Source organism: Equus asinus, chromosome 1 (assembly GCF_041296235.1).
Source record: "Equus asinus isolate D_3611 breed Donkey chromosome 1, EquAss-T2T_v2, whole genome shotgun sequence".
In the NCBI taxonomy this organism is placed as follows: Eukaryota; Metazoa; Chordata; class Mammalia; order Perissodactyla; family Equidae; genus Equus; species Equus asinus.
In genome coordinates this window covers 4,801,265-4,817,369 of record NC_091790.1, presented here as the reverse complement: position 1 = coordinate 4,817,369, position 16,105 = coordinate 4,801,265, and positions in this window count along the sequence as shown.

Sequence of the window (16,105 nt, the reverse complement as noted above, 5' to 3'; positions counted from 1 at the left end):
TGGGCTGAAAATGAGAACATTACAATTCTGTTTCAAGAAAAATAAACAGGCGTGGGCTGAGGATGTAAGGCAAACAAATGGCACAGCCTATAGTAAGAAAGGAAGCCCGTATCTAGACGGCACCTGGGGGAACGTTCCAGGATCAGGGGTGAAGTTCGAAACTTCCCAAATCCGGAAAGGAGACAGAAAAATATCTTTCCTGGAGAGAGGAATTCATCAGATTCGTCTAATTTGTCTTGGAAACATTGTGTCCGTGAAGGGGGATGCCAGGACCACCTCGAGTTTGGAGTTTCTGACCTCAGGATGTCAAACCAACCCAGATGACCACGTGTCCCCAGTGCTTAGTTTGACCCAGGCTAGGACAGCAAAGACTCCTTCAAGTGACCGGTGCAAATTCAAAGACAACAACCAAGAGTCACGAAAGCTCTCACACCTCGGCCTAGAGAACATACGGTGATTCCAGAAATGCAAAACGAATCACTTGGAATGAAGGGGAACGGACTGATAAGCATGTCTAAGGGGGATAGCTGAGAAATACCATGACGATTCTCCTATGGAAAAGAGACAAAGGTCCCAGAAAATGGAAGGCGAACAGAAATCACCCCTGGATAATCCACAATGAAAGATGATGTCCGTCTTTAGACAGACTCTGCTGGAACGTTTGAAAGGCAGAGAAATTCACAAGCCAAAAGACGGCAGCGAAGGTCAAGGCTGGGCTAAGTGGGAAGGGTGAGTTATGAGACTGCTCCAAGCGGGCCAGGAAACCGTGTGTCCGTGAAGCTTGCCGGGACAGCAGAGACACGATTCTGACAAATCCTCTGACATCGCAGTGGACCCGAAAAACAACCTGGCCTCATCTACACAGTGCCAGACTTGGGCTCAAGTAGCATATTCAAGTCCCATTGCCCTCAACTGCAGGTTGCCAACGGAACATGAAAGGGGCCGGCCGGTGGTGCAGCGGTGAGGTCCGCACCTTCTGGGTCGGTGGCCCGGGGTGGGCCGGGTGGACCCTCGGGTGAGCCTGCTCACCACTGCTTCAGGCCTTCTGGGGCAGGCGTCCGAGGTAGTGTAGAGGCAGATGGGAAGGGACGTTAGACAGGGCCAGACTTCCACAGCAAAGACAGGAGCATTGCCAGCAGATGTGAGCTCAGCGATGCACTTCTGCCAGAACAAAACCGATTCAAAGTTGCAAAGCATAGAGAAACTGAAGCTGAAAAGAAAAAGTGAAAAACTGCATGCCAGTGAGAAGGATGAGATCTCTATGAAGAAACTTAGCAAAACAGGTGAAAGCCATGGCAATGGAAAACTAACAAACGTTGGGGGAAAGAAATTCAAGAAGACACAAGGAGAAAGAAGGAGATTCCAGGATCTAGGAGTGGAAGCATCAACACACTGGAAACGTCCCTACCAGAGCAAGGAACCTCTGGATTCCATGCAATCCCAGTCAAAGTTGCAGCAATGTTTCCCACAGAGACAGAAGAGGGAATCCTGAAGCTTCTAGCCAGCAACAAGAGACCCTGACTAGGCAAAGGAATCCTCAGGAAAACGAAAAAAGCAGGACGTGGCACACTTTCCGATTTCAACATATAGGACGAAGCACTAGGTACCGAGACGGCACAGTCTGGGCCCCAAAACAGGCACACAGACCCATGCAACAGAATCGAGAACCCAGAGCCCAACTCAAACGTACATGGACAGCCCATTTTCGACCAGGGAGCCAAGAGGAGACAGCGGAGAAAGGAGAGCCTCTACCATAAACGGTGCTGGGAAGCCTGCACAGCCACATGGAACACAACGAGAGTACACCATGATGTTACACCTGGCACACACACCACCTGAAATGGATCAAAGCCTTGAATGGCAGACTTGAAACCGTGAACCTTGTAGCAGAAGACCTAGGCAGAGTGCTCTTTGCCATCTGTCTGAGCCGCCTGTTTGGAAGAAGCAAGTCTGACTGGGCCAGGGCAACCAAGTCAACAAGAAACCAACGGGACCACGTCAAATGCGGACGCTTCTGCCCAGTGAAGGAAACCATCGACTGAATGGAAAGATAGCACAACGACTGGGGGAGGATGTTTGCAAACCACACATCGGACAAGGGGTGGAAAGCCCAAAGATGCAATCAACTCGCACGTCCCCAGAAGAAAAAAAAACAACAAGCCAATGAAAACCTGGGCAGAAGATGGAAACAGAGATTTCTGCCAAGAAGATCGAAAGAGGGCCAACGGGTGCATGAACACTTGTTCACCGTCATTAAGTCTCAGGCCAATGCAAATGCAAACTGCAAGGGCACAGCAGCTCACTGTGGTCAGAATGGCTATAAGGAAGCAGACAGGAAGCCACAAGTGTCAGAGAGGAGGTGGAGAGAAGGGAAGCCTCCCGCACCGTTGGTGGGAGTGCAGACCGGTGCAGCCACTACGCCAAGCGGTGTGGAACTGCCTCAGAACTTGAAGAATCCATGTCCCATATGATCCAGCTATTCCTCTGCGGCGTGTTGATCCAAAGAACTCGGAAACACTCCTGCATAAAGACATGTCCACCGCTGAGTTCACCACAGCGTCGCTCCCACTACCCAAGACTTGGAAGCCTCCCTGGAGCCCAGCAAGGGACCAGTGCAGAAGGAAGATGGGCTATAGCCGCGCAATGGCATACCAGTCAGCCGGAACCAAGGATGCAATCCAGCCATTTGTGACCACCAGAATGGCTGGGAGGGTTTTAGGGAAGTGAAACAAGCCCCAGGGAGCAAGGCAAGTACCGTAGGACCTCACTTAAGAGGAGAAGCAAAAACAAGCGGTCAGGAACAGGTGGCACGGGACATTTGATTGGGGGTTCCCAGAGACAAAGCGGGGAGGTGTGAGAGGGTGAAACAGATGATGAGGCACAAGTGTGTGGTGAGGGCCTGCTATTAGGCTTACGCAGGGGAAGATGATGTAAGCTACACGGAAGTCTACATCGATGAGGATGCAAATCGGAAAGATATAGGATGTTCTAATGCAGGGTTGCGGCAATAAATTCACCTCAAAGCAAAAATCCAAAATGGGGTCCAGAATGACGGCATAAAGCTTTGGGGCTGAAAGAGATTAGAGAAGGTGAACTTCCAAGGCTGGAAAATCACCTCAAAATGCGTACTGATGCTACAGAAAGGTAGACCATTCCAAATAGATGAAGAGCAATGCTACCCACAGCACATGCTGCCTGCGAAACCCATGCACCCACGGAAAAGGTTACCGTGCAGGATGTTACTACTAATCACCTTCACGAATAATCCAAACAGGCCCACGTGTTCCCAAGCTCAGGCAAAAGGTTGGTCCAAAAGTCCAATTCAGGGCCGGCCCTGTGGCGGAGCGGGTAAGCGCCCACGTTCCGCTTGGCCGGCCCAGGCCTCACTGTTTCACATCACGGGTGCAGATCACATTAGCAGTCTTAGGAAATATAGATTTCATGGTACGGTGCGGACAGGGATCATAAACTAAGTAGCAATGGTGAGGTCACCTTCTAATACGCACCAGAAAAAGAACCGTGAGGCTTTTACAATCCATGAACGCATCTGGTACACTTCCCCAAAGGAAGCAGGAAGGAAAACATGGGACCTGCCTAGGTGGAATCGGCAGAGTGCTAGGAGATGACACGATCATTGCGCATCAGAGGATTGCCCGGGCAACTTCAACCTGGGAGGGAGTCCAGGACTTTCTCTGGGGAACGTCCACCCACTTGGCCATCTACATAAAATGTAAGAGGTGAAACCCAGGATAATCTTACAGGACAGAAACCAGTGTCTAGAGAGAATGTAGCAGGCCTTCCAAAGTTCGAGGGGCAAGACAGAAACCGACAAGAAATCGAGAAAAAGGAAAACTATCCTACCTGGAAAGGGTGAGGAGTCAGACTGGCCTGAGATGGCTCTGAAACTCTGTGTGCACGCAGGTTGTCAGGACAACTTCGAATTTTGAGGTTGTTTATGACATCACGAGGATCATGTCCGCCAAGATGGCCACACGGTTACAGACCGAGGATTGGCCTAGGCTAGGCTATTAAAGGGAGGGATACCCAGAAACAGCTTTGAGAAACAGAAAGCGGACACAGAAACTGGAAGGCATAAAACAGACGCTGATTCGAGGGGTAAGAAAGGGATCCTTGGCAAGAAGCGAGAATAGAGGGACAAGCCCCGAGAGGAGAACGTTGTCATCTATTCAAGTCTATGGGGAGGCCATGCTGATTCAAGCTTGCAACTTGATTGGAAGCAAGAGGCCGGACTTGGGCCTTATCAGACCTACGTGGTCCTTCTGCCTTAAGCATAAGCCAAAGTCAAGAATGAGGTCTTGAGGACGTTGAAGAGAAGCCTCGATGCCTCCTTTCCTAGGCCCCTGGCATTCTTTGCAGATCAGTCTCACTTTCCATAGCTCTGGCGTCACGGGGGCCCACTGGGTACATGCTAATGTGTCCCAAGACATGTCTTGGAAGCCTTGAAGGAATGGAGCCCTGTCACGCTTGGGCTATGTCTCTTTGTTTGGAAGTGCTCTACAAGGGTGCTGAAAAGCACCCTTTTCCACAGGCCTTCGTTCCTTCGTGAAGGCTGCCCTCCCAGGCTAGTGTGCTCAGTTTGCCTCCATCGAAATTCTCTCCCCCTACCTCTTGCCGTAGAAGGATTATGGATTATGCATTTTGACACCACATGTAAGGAAGTGGGCTGAAAATGAGAACATTACAATTCTGTTTCAAGAAAAATAAACAGGCGTGGGCTGAGGATGTAAGGCAAACAAATGGCACAGCCTATAGTAAGAAAGGAAGCCCGTATCTAGACGGCACCTGGGGGAACGTTCCAGGATCAGGGGTGAAGTTCGAAACTTCCCAAATCCGGAAAGGAGACAGAAAAATATCTTTCCTGGAGAGAGGAATTCATCAGATTCGTCTAATTTGTCTTGGAAACATTGTGTCCGTGAAGGGGGATGCCAGGACCACCTCGAGTTTGGAGTTTCTGACCTCAGGATGTCAAACCAACCCAGATGACCACGTGTCCCCAGTGCTTAGTTTGACCCAGGCTAGGACAGCAAAGACTCCTTCAAGTGACCGGTGCAAATTCAAAGACAACAACCAAGAGTCACGAAAGCTCTCACACCTCGGCCTAGAGAACATACGGTGATTCCAGAAATGCAAAACGAATCACTTGGAATGAAGGGGAACGGACTGATAAGCATGTCTAAGGGGGATAGCTGAGAAATACCATGACGATTCTCCTATGGAAAAGAGACAAAGGTCCCAGAAAATGGAAGGCGAACAGAAATCACCCCTGGATAATCCACAATGAAAGATGATGTCCGTCTTTAGACAGACTCTGCTGGAACGTTTGAAAGGCAGAGAAATTCACAAGCCAAAAGACGGCAGCGAAGGTCAAGGCTGGGCTAAGTGGGAAGGGTGAGTTATGAGACTGCTCCAAGCGGGCCAGGAAACCGTGTGTCCGTGAAGCTTGCCGGGACAGCAGAGACACGATTCTGACAAATCCTCTGACATCGCAGTGGACCCGAAAAACAACCTGGCCTCATCTACACAGTGCCAGACTTGGGCTCAAGTAGCATATTCAAGTCCCATTGCCCTCAACTGCAGGTTGCCAACGGAACATGAAAGGGGCCGGCCGGTGGTGCAGCGGTGAGGTCCGCACCTTCTGGGTCGGTGGCCCGGGGTGGGCCGGGTGGACCCTCGGGTGAGCCTGCTCACCACTGCTTCAGGCCTTCTGGGGCAGGCGTCCGAGGTAGTGTAGAGGCAGATGGGAAGGGACGTTAGACAGGGCCAGACTTCCACAGCAAAGACAGGAGCATTGCCAGCAGATGTGAGCTCAGCGATGCACTTCTGCCAGAACAAAACCGATTCAAAGTTGCAAAGCATAGAGAAACTGAAGCTGAAAAGAAAAAGTGAAAAACTGCATGCCAGTGAGAAGGATGAGATCTCTATGAAGAAACTTAGCAAAACAGGTGAAAGCCATGGCAATGGAAAACTAACAAACGTTGGGGGAAAGAAATTCAAGAAGACACAAGGAGAAAGAAGGAGATTCCAGGATCTAGGAGTGGAAGCATCAACACACTGGAAACGTCCCTACCAGAGCAAGGAACCTCTGGATTCCATGCAATCCCAGTCAAAGTTGCAGCAATGTTTCCCACAGAGACAGAAGAGGGAATCCTGAAGCTTCTAGCCAGCAACAAGAGACCCTGACTAGGCAAAGGAATCCTCAGGAAAACGAAAAAAGCAGGACGTGGCACACTTTCCGATTTCAACATATAGGACGAAGCACTAGGTACCGAGACGGCACAGTCTGGGCCCCAAAACAGGCACACAGACCCATGCAACAGAATCGAGAACCCAGAGCCCAACTCAAACGTACATGGACAGCCCATTTTCGACCAGGGAGCCAAGAGGAGACAGCGGAGAAAGGAGAGCCTCTACCATAAACGGTGCTGGGAAGCCTGCACAGCCACATGGAACACAACGAGAGTACACCATGATGTTACACCTGGCACACACACCACCTGAAATGGATCAAAGCCTTGAAGGGCAGACTTGAAACCGTGAACCTTGTAGCAGAAGACCTAGGCAGAGTGCTCTTTGCCATCTGTCTGAGCCGCCTGTTTGGAAGAAGCAAGTCTGACTGGGCCAGGGCAACCAAGTCAACAAGAAACCAACGGGACCACGTCAAATGCGGACGCTTCTGCCCAGTGAAGGAAACCATCGACTGAATGGAAAGATAGCACAACGACTGGGGGAGGATGTTTGCAAACCACACATCGGACAAGGGGTGGAAAGCCCAAAGATGCAATCAACTCGCACGTCCCCAGAAGAAAAAAAAAACAACAAGCCAATGAAAACCTGGGCAGAAGATGGAAACAGAGATTTCTGCCAAGAAGATCGAAAGAGGGCCAACGGGTGCATGAACACTTGTTCACCGTCATTAAGTCTCAGGCCAATGCAAATGCAAACTGCAAGGGCACAGCAGCTCACTGTGGTCAGAATGGCTATAAGGAAGCAGACAGGAAGCCACAAGTGTCAGAGAGGAGGTGGAGAGAAGGGAAGCCTCCCGCACCGTTGGTGGGAGTGCAGACCGGTGCAGCCACTACGCCAAGCGGTGTGGAACTGCCTCAGAACTTGAAGAATCCATGTCCCATATGATCCAGCTATTCCTCTGCGGCGTGTTGATCCAAAGAACTCGGAAACACTCCTGCATAAAGACATGTGCACCGCTGAGTTCACCACAGCGTCGCTCCCACTACCCAAGACTTGGAAGCCTCCCTGGAGCCCAGCAAGGGACCAGTGCAGAAGGAAGATGGGCTATAGCCGCGCAATGGCATACCAGTCAGCCGGAACCAAGGATGCAATCCAGCCATTTGTGACCACCAGAATGGCTGGGAGGGTTTTAGGGAAGTGAAACAAGCCCCAGGGAGCAAGGCAAGTACCGTAGGACCTCACTTAAGAGGAGAAGCAAAAACAAGCGGTCAGGAACAGGTGGCACGGGACATTTGATTGGGGGTTCCCAGAGACAAAGCGGGGAGGTGTGAGAGGGTGAAACAGATGATGAGGCACAAGTGTGTGGTGAGGGCCTGCTATTAGGCTTACGCAGGGGAAGATGATGTAAGCTACACGGAAGTCTACATCGATGAGGATGCAAATCGGAAAGATATAGGATGTTCTAATGCAGGGTTGCGGCAATAAATTCACCTCAAAGCAAAAATCCAAAATGGGGTCCAGAATGACGGCATAAAGCTTTGGGGCTGAAAGAGATTAGAGAAGGTGAACTTCCAAGGCTGGAAAATCACCTCAAAATGCGTACTGATGCTACAGAAAGGTAGACCATTCCAAATAGATGAAGAGCAATGCTACCCACAGCACATGCTGCCTGCGAAACCCATGCACCCACGGAAAAGGTTACCGTGCAGGATGTTACTACTAATCACCTTCACGAATAATCCAAACAGGCCCACGTGTTCCCAAGCTCAGGCAAAAGGTTGGTCCAAAAGTCCAATTCAGGGCCGGCCCTGTGGCGGAGCGGGTAAGCGCCCACGTTCCGCTTGGCCGGCCCAGGCCTCACTGTTTCACATCACGGGTGCAGATCACATTAGCAGTCTTAGGAAATATAGATTTCATGGTACGGTGCGGACAGGGATCATAAACTAAGTAGCAATGGTGAGGTCACCTTCTAATACGCACCAGAAAAAGAACCGTGAGGCTTTTACAATCCATGAACGCATCTGGTACACTTCCCCAAAGGAAGCAGGAAGGAAAACATGGGACCTGCCTAGGTGGAATCGGCAGAGTGCTAGGAGATGACACGATCATTGCGCATCAGAGGATTGCCCGGGCAACTTCAACCTGGGAGGGAGTCCAGGACTTTCTCTGGGGAACGTCCACCCACTTGGCCATCTACATAAAATGTAAGAGGTGAAACCCAGGATAATCTTACAGGACAGAAACCAGTGTCTAGAGAGAATGTAGCAGGCCTTCCAAAGTTCGAGGGGCAAGACAGAAACCGACAAGAAATCGAGAAAAAGGAAAACTATCCTACCTGGAAAGGGTGAGGAGTCAGACTGGCCTGAGATGGCTCTGAAACTCTGTGTGCACGCAGGTTGTCAGGACAACTTCGAATTTTGAGGTTGTTTATGACATCACGAGGATCATGTCCGCCAAGATGGCCACACGGTTACAGACCGAGGATTGGCCTAGGCTAGGCTATTAAAGGGAGGGATACCCAGAAACAGCTTTGAGAAACAGAAAGCGGACACAGAAACTGGAAGGCATAAAACAGACGCTGATTCGAGGGGTAAGAAAGGGATCCTTGGCAAGAAGCGAGAATAGAGGGACAAGCCCCGAGAGGAGAACGTTGTCATCTATTCAAGTCTATGGGGAGGCCATGCTGATTCAAGCTTGCAACTTGATTGGAAGCAAGAGGCCGGACTTGGGCCTTATCAGACCTACGTGGTCCTTCTGCCTTAAGCATAAGCCAAAGTCAAGAATGAGGTCTTGAGGACGTTGAAGAGAAGCCTCGATGCCTCCTTTCCTAGGCCCCTGGCATTCTTTGCAGATCAGTCTCACTTTCCATAGCTCTGGCGTCACGGGGGCCCACTGGGTACATGCTAATGTGTCCCAAGACATGTCTTGGAAGCCTTGAAGGAATGGAGCCCTGTCACGCTTGGGCTATGTCTCTTTGTTTGGAAGTGCTCTACAAGGGTGCTGAAAAGCACCCTTTTCCACAGGCCTTCGTTCCTTCGTGAAGGCTGCCCTCCCAGGCTAGTGTGCTCAGTTTGCCTCCATCGAAATTCTCTCCCCCTACCTCTTGCCGTAGAAGGATTATGGATTATGCATTTTGACACCACATGTAAGGAAGTGGGCTGAAAATGAGAACATTACAATTCTGTTTCAAGAAAAATAAACAGGCGTGGGCTGAGGATGTAAGGCAAACAAATGGCACAGCCTATAGTAAGAAAGGAAGCCCGTATCTAGACGGCACCTGGGGGAACGTTCCAGGATCAGGGGTGAAGTTCGAAACTTCCCAAATCCGGAAAGGAGACAGAAAAATATCTTTCCTGGAGAGAGGAATTCATCAGATTCGTCTAATTTGTCTTGGAAACATTGTGTCCGTGAAGGGGGATGCCAGGACCACCTCGAGTTTGGAGTTTCTGACCTCAGGATGTCAAACCAACCCAGATGACCACGTGTCCCCAGTGCTTAGTTTGACCCAGGCTAGGACAGCAAAGACTCCTTCAAGTGACCGGTGCAAATTCAAAGACAACAACCAAGAGTCACGAAAGCTCTCACACCTCGGCCTAGAGAACATACGGTGATTCCAGAAATGCAAAACGAATCACTTGGAATGAAGGGGAACGGACTGATAAGCATGTCTAAGGGGGATAGCTGAGAAATACCATGACGATTCTCCTATGGAAAAGAGACAAAGGTCCCAGAAAATGGAAGGCGAACAGAAATCACCCCTGGATAATCCACAATGAAAGATGATGTCCGTCTTTAGACAGACTCTGCTGGAACGTTTGAAAGGCAGAGAAATTCACAAGCCAAAAGACGGCAGCGAAGGTCAAGGCTGGGCTAAGTGGGAAGGGTGAGTTATGAGACTGCTCCAAGCGGGCCAGGAAACCGTGTGTCCATGAAGCTTGCCGGGACAGCAGAGACACGATTCTGACAAATCCTCTGACATCGCAGTGGACCCGAAAAACAACCTGGCCTCATCTACACAGTGCCAGACTTGGGCTCAAGTAGCATATTCAAGTCCCATTGCCCTCAACTGCAGGTTGCCAACGGAACATGAAAGGGGCCGGCCGGTGGTGCAGCGGTGAGGTCCGCGCCTTCTGGGTCGGTGGCCCGGGTGGAACCTCGGGTGAGCCTGCTCACCACTGCTTCAGGCATTCTGGGGCAGGCTTCTGAGGTAGTGTAAAGGCAGATGGCAAGGGACGTCAGACAGGGCCAGACTTCCACAACAAAGACAGGAGCATTGCCAGCAGATGTGAGCTCAGCGATGCACTTCTGCCAGAACAAAACCGATTCAAAGTTGCAAAGCATAGAGAAACTGAAGCTGAAAAGAAAAAGTGAAAAACTGCATGCCAGTGAGAAGGATGAGATCTCTATGAAGAAACTTAGCAAAACAGGTGAAAGCCATGGCAATGGAAAACTAACAAACGTTGGGGGAAAGAAATTCAAGAAGACACAAGGAGAAAGAAGGAGATTCCAGGATCTAGGAGTGGAAGCATCAACACACTGGAAACGTCCCTACCAGAGCAAGGAACCTCTGGATTCCATGCAATCCCAGTCAAAGTTGCAGCAATGTTTCCCACAGAGACAGAAGAGGGAATCCTGAAGCTTCTAGCCAGCAACAAGAGACCCTGACTAGGCAAAGGAATCCTCAGGAAAACGAAAAAAGCAGGACGTGGCACACTTTCCGATTTCAACATATAGGACGAAGCACTAGGTACCGAGACGGCACAGTCTGGGCCCCAAAACAGGCACACAGACCCATGCAACAGAATCGAGAACCCAGAGCCCAACTCAAACGTACATGGACAGCCCATTTTCGACCAGGGAGCCAAGAGGAGACAGCGGAGAAAGGAGAGCCTCTACCATAAACGGTGCTGGGAAGCCTGCACAGCCACATGGAACACAACGAGAGTACACCATGATGTTACACCTGGCACACACACCACCTGAAATGGATCAAAGCCTTGAAGGGCAGACTTGAAACCGTGAACCTTGTAGCAGAAGACCTAGGCAGAGTGCTCTTTGCCATCTGTCTGAGCCGCCTGTTTGGAAGAAGCAAGTCTGACTGGGCCAGGGCAACCAAGTCAACAAGAAACCAACGGGACCACGTCAAATGCGGACGCTTCTGCCCAGTGAAGGAAACCATCGACTGAATGGAAAGATAGCACAACGACTGGGGGAGGATGTTTGCAAACCACACATCGGACAAGGGGTGGAAAGCCCAAAGATGCAATCAACTCGCACGTCCCCAGAAGAAAAAAAAAACAACAAGCCAATGAAAACCTGGGCAGAAGATGGAAACAGAGATTTCTGCCAAGAAGATCGAAAGAGGGCCAACGGGTGCATGAACACTTGTTCACCGTCATTAAGTCTCAGGCCAATGCAAATGCAAACTGCAAGGGCACAGCAGCTCACTGTGGTCAGAATGGCTATAAGGAAGCAGACAGGAAGCCACAAGTGTCAGAGAGGAGGTGGAGAGAAGGGAAGCCTCCCGCACCGTTGGTGGGAGTGCAGACCGGTGCAGCCACTACGCCAAGCGGTGTGGAACTGCCTCAGAACTTGAAGAATCCATGTCCCATATGATCCAGCTATTCCTCTGCGGCGTGTTGATCCAAAGAACTCGGAAACACTCCTGCATAAAGACATGTGCACCGCTGAGTTCACCACAGCGTCGCTCCCACTACCCAAGACTTGGAAGCCTCCCTGGAGCCCAGCAAGGGACCAGTGCAGAAGGAAGATGGGCTATAGCCGCGCAATGGCATACCAGTCAGCCGGAACCAAGGATGCAATCCAGCCATTTGTGACCACCAGAATGGCTGGGAGGGTTTTAGGGAAGTGAAACAAGCCCCAGGGAGCAAGGCAAGTACCGTAGGACCTCACTTAAGAGGAGAAGCAAAAACAAGCGGTCAGGAACAGGTGGCACGGGACATTTGATTGGGGGTTCCCAGAGACAAAGCGGGGAGGTGTGAGAGGGTGAAACAGATGATGAGGCACAAGTGTGTGGTGAGGGCCTGCTATTAGGCTTACGCAGGGGAAGATGATGTAAGCTACACGGAAGTCTACATCGATGAGGATGCAAATCGGAAAGATATAGGATGTTCTAATGCAGGGTTGCGGCAATAAATTCACCTCAAAGCAAAAATCCAAAATGGGGTCCAGAATGACGGCATAAAGCTTTGGGGCTGAAAGAGATTAGAGAAGGTGAACTTCCAAGGCTGGAAAATCACCTCAAAATGCGTACTGATGCTACAGAAAGGTAGACCATTCCAAATAGATGAAGAGCAATGCTACCCACAGCACATGCTGCCTGCGAAACCCATGCACCCACGGAAAAGGTTACCGTGCAGGATGTTACTACTAATCACCTTCACGAATAATCCAAACAGGCCCACGTGTTCCCAAGCTCAGGCAAAAGGTTGGTCCAAAAGTCCAATTCAGGGCCGGCCCTGTGGCGGAGCGGGTAAGCGCCCACGTTCCGCTTGGCCGGCCCAGGCCTCACTGTTTCACATCACGGGTGCAGATCACATTAGCAGTCTTAGGAAATATAGATTTCATGGTACGGTGCAGACAGGGATCATAAACTAAGTAGCAATGGTGAGGTCACCTTCTCAATACGCACCAGAAAAAGAACCGTGAGGCTTTTACAATCCATGAACGCATCTGGTACACTTCCCCAAAGGAAGCAGGAAGGAAAACATGGGACCTGCCTAGGTGGAATCGGCAGAGTGCTAGGAGATGACACGATCATTGCGCATCAGAGGATTGCCCGGGCAACTTCAACCTGGGAGGGAGTCCAGGACTTTCTCTGGGGAACGTCCACCCACTTGGCCATCTACATAAAATGTAAGAGGTGAAACCCAGGATAATCTTACAGGACAGAAACCAGTGTCTAGAGAGAATGTAGCAGGCCTTCCAAAGTTTGAGGGGCAACACAGAAACCGACAAGAAATCGAGAAAAAGGAAAACTATCCTACCTGGAAAGGGTGAGGAGTCAGACTGGCCTGAGATGGCTCTGAAACTCTGTGTGCACGCAGGTTGTCAGGACAACTTCGAATTTTGAGGTTGTTTATGACATCACGAGGATCATGTCCGCCAAGATGGCCACACGGTTACAGACCGAGGATTGGCCTAGGCTAGGCTATTAAAGGGAGGGATACCCAGAAACAGCTTTGAGAAACAGAAAGCGGACACAGAAACTGGAAGGCATAAAACAGACGCTGATTCGAGGGGTAAGAAAGGGATCCTTGGCAAGAAGCGAGAATAGAGGGACAAGCCCCGAGAGGAGAACGTTGTCATCTGTTCAAGTCTATGGGGAGGCCATGCTGATTCAAGCTTGCAACTTGATTGGAAGCAAGAGGCCGGACTTGGGCCTTATCAGACCTACGTGGTCCTTCTGCCTTAAGCATAAGCCAAAGTCAAGAATGAGGTCTTGAGGACGTTGAAGAGAAGCCTCGATGCCTCCTTTCCTAGGCCCCTGGCATTCTTTGCAGATCAGTCTCACTTTCCATAGCTCTGGCGTCACGGGGGCCCACTGGGTACATGCTAATGTGTCCCAAGACATGTCTTGGAAGCCTTGAAGGAATGGAGCCCTGTCACGCTTGGGCTATGTCTCTTTGTTTGGAAGTGCTCTACAAGGGTGCTGAAAAGCACCCTTTTCCACAGGCCTTCGTTCCTTCGTGAAGGCTGCCCTCCCAGGCTAGTGTGCTCAGTTTGCCTCCATCGAAATTCTCTCCCCCTACCTCTTGCCGTAGAAGGATTATGGATTATGCATTTTGACACCACATGTAAGGAAGTGGGCTGAAAATGAGAACATTACAATTCTGTTTCAAGAAAAATAAACAGGCGTGGGCTGAGGATGTAAGGCAAACAAATGGCACAGCCTATAGTAAGAAAGGAAGCCCGTATCTAGACGGCACCTGGGGGAACGTTCCAGGATCAGGGGTGAAGTTCGAAACTTCCCAAATCCGGAAAGGAGACAGAAAAATATCTTTCCTGGAGAGAGGAATTCATCAGATTCGTCTAATTTGTCTTGGAAACATTGTGTCCGTGAAGGGGGATGCCAGGACCACCTCGAGTTTGGAGTTTCTGACCTCAGGATGTCAAACCAACCCAGATGACCACGTGTCCCCAGTGCTTAGTTTGACCCAGGCTAGGACAGCAAAGACTCCTTCAAGTGACCGGTGCAAATTCAAAGACAACAACCAAGAGTCACGAAAGCTCTCACACCTCGGCCTAGAGAACATACGGTGATTCCAGAAATGCAAAACGAATCACTTGGAATGAAGGGGAACGGACTGATAAGCATGTCTAAGGGGGATAGCTGAGAAATACCATGACGATTCTCCTATGGAAAAGAGACAAAGGTCCCAGAAAATGGAAGGCGAACAGAAATCACCCCTGGATAATCCACAATGAAAGATGATGTCCGTCTTTAGACAGACTCTGCTGGAACGTTTGAAAGGCAGAGAAATTCACAAGCCAAAAGACGGCAGCGAAGGTCAAGGCTGGGCTAAGTGGGAAGGGTGAGTTATGAGACTGCTCCAAGCGGGCCAGGAAACCGTGTGTCCATGAAGCTTGCCGGGACAGCAGAGACACGATTCTGACAAATCCTCTGACATCGCAGTGGACCCGAAAAACAACCTGGCCTCATCTACACAGTGCCAGACTTGGGCTCAAGTAGCATATTCAAGTCCCATTGCCCTCAACTGCAGGTTGCCAACGGAACATGAAAGGGGCCGGCCGGTGGTGCAGCGGTGAGGTCCGCGCCTTCTGGGTCGGTGGCCCGGGTGGAACCTCGGGTGAGCCTGCTCACCACTGCTTCAGGCATTCTGGGGCAGGCTTCTGAGGTAGTGTAAAGGCAGATGGCAAGGGACGTCAGACAGGGCCAGACTTCCACAACAAAGACAGGAGCATTGCCAGCAGATGTGAGCTCAGCGATGCACTTCTGCCAGAACAAAACCGATTCAAAGTTGCAAAGCATAGAGAAACTGAAGCTGAAAAGAAAAAGTGAAAAACTGCATGCCAGTGAGAAGGATGAGATCTCTATGAAGAAACTTAGCAAAACAGGTGAAAGCCATGGCAATGGAAAACTAACAAACGTTGGGGGAAAGAAATTCAAGAAGACACAAGGAGAAAGAAGGAGATTCCAGGATCTAGGAGTGGAAGCATCAACACACTGGAAACGTCCCTACCAGAGCAAGGAACCTCTGGATTCCATGCAATCCCAGTCAAAGTTGCAGCAATGTTTCCCACAGAGACAGAAGAGGGAATCCTGAAGCTTCTAGCCAGCAACAAGAGACCCTGACTAGGCAAAGGAATCCTCAGGAAAACGAAAAAAGCAGGACGTGGCACACTTTCCGATTTCAACATATAGGACGAAGCACTAGGTACCGAGACGGCACAGTCTGGGCCCCAAAACAGGCACACAGACCCATGCAACAGAATCGAGAACCCAGAGCCCAACTCAAACGTACATGGACAGCCCATTTTCGACCAGGGAGCCAAGAGGAGACAGCGGAGAAAGGAGAGCCTCTACCATAAACGGTGCTGGGAAGCCTGCACAGCCACATGGAACACAACGAGAGTACACCATGATGTTACACCTGGCACACACACCACCTGAAATGGATCAAAGCCTTGAAGGGCAGACTTGAAACCGTGAACCTTGTAGCAGAAGACCTAGGCAGAGTGCTCTTTGCCATCTGTCTGAGCCGCCTGTTTGGAAGAAGCAAGTCTGACTGGGCCAGGGCAACCAAGTCAACAAGAAACCAACGGGACCACGTCAAATGCGGACGCTTCTGCCCAGTGAAGGAAACCATCGACTGAATGGAAAGATAGCACAACGACTGGGGGAGGATGTTTGCAA